The following is a 6,000-nucleotide window of genomic DNA, read 5'->3' as shown; positions in this document are numbered from 1 at the left end:
ACCAAAACACAGAGTTGGTTTTCAGACAAATTTGTAGTTTGTAACATTAAGAAGAGGAAACTGAAATTTAATACGCTGGACTTTAGCAAAGCATGACACCTCATTAACTGGTGCCTTTGTTAAAGAAGATTAAAGGTGTGTTTCGCCACTGGCTTTGTGAAAATGCAACCAGTGTGCTGACACAAAGGATGCTACTGCCACACGGTGGGCAAGCCAGAGAAGGCAGAAACACTTGAAAAACATACCATCCATCCATCACTTGTTCTAGGGGGTCCAGAGCCTATCCTGAAAAGTACAGGCGCAAGGCAGGCATTGACCCAAGATTGGGGATGTCAACTTATCCATCTTCGGTAAACTGGGGAGATCAGTGTACTGGGAGGTGACACAGGGACAACATGCAAACTCCACACACATGGAATCCTGGCGGAGACTCAAACCCTGGTCCCAGAGAGGTGAGGCAACACAGCACGACCATGCCACCTTGGTGTCAACCCATCACAGGAACAACATATGAAGTCTATATATTCGATTACATTTCATGATCGGATTTCATTCTCCTGCAACCTGAGAGAGAAAAAAAACAAGCAAAGGATCCAGCTGGACGCCGTTCAACTGAAACATCACTTCTAATTATTCAAATGCAAAGTAAAAAGCAGACGGATAAGCAGGCAGAAGGTACAAAAGGTTTCAAGGAATGAAATTTACAAGGAAAGAAGATCGTAAAGAGAGCACACCCTGGAAACACATAGTATACAGTATGTCCATGTTTGCGATTTCCCAATAACTGTAATGTGATTAATTTCAATGGATAAAAACTGATGACTGATATCTGACAGACAGTTTGGGCACTTTCAGTTTGCTTAAAAGAGGAGTGTGTTGTTCGTACAGCACCTGATTATAAGGAATCTCTCTCTCTCTCTCTCACATACACACACACACACACAGAAACACATGACAGATTTTTGGCCTTCACAGAAAATGTGCTTCACAGCTCACCCTTAGGGGTGCACTACTTATTATGCTAAAGTGCGCATTTCTGAAGATAAATACGTTTAGCACCACACTTTGCTGAAATACCAAAAGATTATATATTCTTAGTCACATTCAATTTTTTTCCAAGGCAGCCTTTTTCAGAATGAGGCATACAAATCACGGAGGGCTAGTCCCGTGATGAAAGAGAAGGTTTGCACCAGCAGGAATGTAGAAACGTGTGCAATTCTGCACAGAACTGAGACAGCACACTTTTGGCAAAAGAGAGTTTTATGGTTTCAGGAGCTGGTCAAAATGAAGTGTACTGTATACTCAGGGGAGCCGCTAGAGAGTTTGGGCCCCATGAAAGCATATCATATTGGGCCCCCAACCCAGTCAAGGGCCCTTAGCATCATCCTAACTCCCCCCCCCCCACCCTTATGGCACCCTTGAATACTAATGTCAAACTATTCCACTGCATCTTGGTCCTGCAGATGGGCCTCATAATTATCTGCATAAATTCCCGTTTGAACTAGTGACACTTTTTTGTGCCAGGAACTTTTTCCTTTTTCTTCTGCTTTTCAGTGAAAGAGGGAAACACTTGTAACAATCATTTTGACAGAGCTGCCTTCTGTCTATGACAGAAGAAAATGTGTATGCACTCTGTCTGGAATAAATTGCTATTTGTGTGAGAGTGTACTGCATGCTGCCCACTGGGCAAGAGGCTGGCAGCCTGGCAACATGCTGGATTTCAAAGACTAACTTTGGCACAAGATGTCAGGACAGGGTGTCGGGCCCCCATGTTAAAAAATGAATGGAATAGTGCCAGTGGAAAACTGTGGCATTTCAGGGGTCACTGGGCAAAAGGTCTTAATGTTAGAAGGTGGATTGTGACATGGCAAATACTGACATTTGTTTTAAAAGTTCACCATTTGCTTGAAAAACCCTTTCCCCCCCCCCAAGAACGTTTGACAGTAACTGAAACAGAACATTTTCCCATTTAATGTTCACAAGGAACCTTGTTGATAATGTTGCATTTACAAATAAGTAAATCACTCCGAACCTTATTCTGGGCCACTATCCACTATCCACTTCCATTTCTCCCTCGGAATCTTCCCAGCAGGTGACAACTGTAATACGTCTGTAGATGAAGCTGAACAGCTTCTGAAGGAGCCGCCCCTTCTCTGTCAGTTCTGCCTGAAAGAGAGGCAGGGCAGTCTACCGATGGGAGAAAGGTACAAACTCACGTGACTGGGCGCTATCCAGCCGTATGTATCTCACTAACTACCACAGCAATCAGCTCATGGCCCATAGTTCACTGCGCCCCCTTTGTACAGATTTATGAATCATCAGTGTTCTATGTGACCTTCTTGTCCTGATCTCTGAGGATGTTTCTTTACTGCAGCGGGCATGATCCAGCCCCCAGGGTGGACTTGTGCTCCGGTGGGGGGTGGGGGAGTACATATTAAAGGCATTACTGTTGGTTCTGTCGGCTAACCTTTTTCCTTCCTGCCCTTCAGGTTCAACATTATTACATTTCACCAAAATAATCGGAGAACGGCCTTTCATGAATTATCATCCTTCTGAAACAGAGAGATACATTTTTTTGGCACAGAACATTGTTTCATCGGCCATGGATGCTAAAAATTTGTCATGCTATTTAATCACAGTGACAGTCATTCTCTGGCTAGCCTTCCAATTCTGCTCATCACCAATTTACATCTACAGCAGTAAATGAGCAAGATTGGTTGGGTTCATTGTATTTCCTCACAGCTCTTAATTCCAAATCCTTTGTGACAGGAAAGCTGGGTGCACACCAAGTCAAAGGCAAAAAATTTGTGCCAACTAAGCCCGACAAACGATCGGCTCTCATCCCTTCCTGTGGATTATGAAAATTTGTGCTGGAATGCACCAACACGAGTAGAGGCAGGGACGGATTATGGGTTGTGTGGGCCCCTGGGCAAAACGTTCGCGGGGGCCCCCCCCACCACCACCACCACCACTACCACCAGCACCACCACCACAACCACCACAATTCAAGGGCCCTTGGCAGCCAAACGCCCTCCCTCCATGTTTCCATCAGAGGCCCTATAGGGTCAGGGGCCCTTGTAGGCAGAGGATCAAAGAATGTAGGCCCTCTAAAATAGACAAACGAAAATACATTGTTGATAAGCGTTGCAAATTGTTTTGGGCTAGGGGCCCCACGGGCCCCCTGCACCCCAAGGGCCCCTGGGCAGCGGCCCCGCTTGCCCGGTCTGTAATTCGTCCCTGAGTAGAGGTGACAGTTGACGTACAACTAAATCAGAGAGCTCAGTTTCACTAACTCGCTTTGACGCTGATTCAACATACTGAATGAGCCAAAGTATCAGCAACAGGGACCGACCATGTCTGACCATGTTGAACATAAGGGCCTGACAGAGTGGCACCAGCTCTCATCAGCAGCCTGACAGCCTCCGATGGATGAAAATCGGCTTGGTGCATTCAAGGCTTTCAGCAATAGTGATTTTCACAGGACTCACAGCAATTTCGCAAACTGTAATATATTTCCACTTCATTGCCATCTTCATTCCTCCTCTTTGCAGCCTGTGATGAGTCATATAGAATTCTCCACCTTTCCTGTAGAAACATGATGTAAAATATCACATTGTCACTTCCATAAAGTTACCAAATTGCCTGTAGGTGTGCATGTATGTGTTAGTGGTGTGTGAGTGTGCCCTGCCATGGGTCGATGCCCCTGCTGTGGGTTGATGCCCCTGCTGTGGGTCGATGCCCCTGCCTTGCACCCGTAGCTTCTGGGGTAGGCTCAGACCCCAAGACCCTGAATAGGACAAAAATGGATGGGCGGATAGATGGGCTTCCACAAAATGATTAGTAATTCCAGATTTTATTTTACTTACGATGTAGCAATCAGTGTTAATATTGACTTCAGTTCTCCATGCAAAGCAACCACAAGAAACTCATTTTATGCAAACTTTATTAATGGGATGCTGTTCTGCAACAGCTTTGATGCAGAAAAAAATCTATATAAATCTTATAATCTGTAAATCAGCAAGCTTATAAAATAAAAATAAACAGACTTCATATCTAGTGTAGTAACCATCACTGCCGATTAGAATGAATGATTTGGATATTTTATCACATCCTCTTACTACTTGATTATTTAACTGGGAAAATAAGGGAAAAAGCTAAAGTCCTGTTATTTCCTGGTCTTTCCATAATTACTACTTTATGAGCTTGTCATGTCATAGAAAAGCCAATGTTGGACCATTCAATTGATGCTTTTTTTTTGCCAGTAATGGCCTCTGGGCTTGAATTTTTCCCCAAAGAAAAGTATTCCCATGAGACTTTCAATAAATAACCGCTTCTCCTCAATACTGGTGCACACTCACACCAAAGATCAATGAGCAGGCCAAGACATCAGGAACATTCCCCCGAACATCATGTACTGGTGTTAATAATAAATCATGCTATAATTACTTTGGGGGGATAATTGAGCCACAGAGTTTATTTAGTAAAATATATGCCAATTTTCATTTGCTAATAGATGAAGTGAGGACCTGATGAAATCACCTGGAGGGTTTGAGCACAGCTCAACGTGTCACACTAAGGAGAGGCCATTTTTTACCACTGACTTTATCAGTGATTGTATTGTTGCTGTATCCTTTGAGGTTCGTTTAGTACCTCAGATTATTTTGGTGCTCAGTTCCTGTTTTCCATCATCAAGACAGTTTTATTTATGCTATTGATGTGATATTGCTTTAGACGGTATATTCCAGGAAAGACACTCATTCACCTCCTCTGGAGGGTTAGGAATAGTATTCCTTATATTGACACTTCATTTTTTATTTTTTCTAACATGCCTATTGCCAACTACCAGGGCTGGAAAGTTTGACTTTAAGGCCTTTTCCCAACTGGCATTTCATACAGGTGTTACTTATGTTGCAACATAACACAACTGGATAGTAGTACAGTAACTGCCCAGCTTGATCTCATGGATGAGCCTACAGTAGAACCACACGTTTGGAGCCAGGCTCAGACATCAGCAGTCGATTACTAATATAATTTCTTAAGGACCCACCCCAGCATTAACAAATGAAAAGTCACCAAGTCTTCGAAGACGAGCTCCCAGCTTCCAGCTTCCAAGAAAATACTATCAAGACTCCCCCCCCCCCTCTAAAAACAGTCTGGGACATTTTGCCAACTGAACTTTCTGTAGGAGGCACAGACAGAACAGACATTCAGGACTGTAGAGCTACATTTCTCTGCAATAATTACCCAACTTCAAATCTGTACAAGGATAAAACCTAAAAGTGCCTCAAGAAATCTACTGGAGTGATTCATGTCAAGACGACTGACCTTTCCATACAGGTATTCAAGTGGCACGGATCTTGTTTGGTGCTTAAGCCATTTGGATGTCGTCGGCTTATCTGACGGCCGTGAGTCTGTAAAGCTACTGTATCAAACTGTGATGCTTTATTCAACTTGTACTGATGCAGTGTAGTAAGTGTGAAACTAAAATACAGCAGCTGCCATTCAAAGACAAGTTCTGACCCTCTCTTTACCTGTCCCCATAACCCCGAAAAGGGAAACCCCGTCTCTCATAAACCTCTTCCATGTTCTGTATCCATGTTGAATGGTTCTCCTGAGTCCATGTTTACAAATAACTTCCACATCCACCTTGTCTCGTGGAAGGGGTCAGGTCTGTACACAACTGATGGAGCATTAGATGCAGTGTGTGTGTAGTGTGTGTGTAGTATGCGTGTGTAGTGTGTGTGTAGTATGTGTGTAGTATGTGTGTGTAGTGTACATGTAGTGTACATGTAGTGTGTGTGGGTTGGGGGGAAGGACAGAGAAACGGAGGAGGCTTTTTAGCCAAAAGACATGAAAAAGGTTGATGCAAGGCAGAGCCATCGATGCCATCCATACGGTGTAATTTAAGAAATAAGCATGTTCTGCCTCTGAATAAATAAAGCTGTCTAGGGCAGTGAGAGGGCTGGGAATGGGGGCAGATATGCCTCTGGAAGACCTCTA

Source organism: Paramormyrops kingsleyae, chromosome 11, assembly GCF_048594095.1.
Source record: "Paramormyrops kingsleyae isolate MSU_618 chromosome 11, PKINGS_0.4, whole genome shotgun sequence".
Taxonomy (NCBI): Eukaryota; Metazoa; Chordata; class Actinopteri; order Osteoglossiformes; family Mormyridae; genus Paramormyrops; species Paramormyrops kingsleyae.
The sequence above is the reverse complement of the archived record's forward strand: the minus strand, read 5'-3'. Positions refer to the sequence as shown.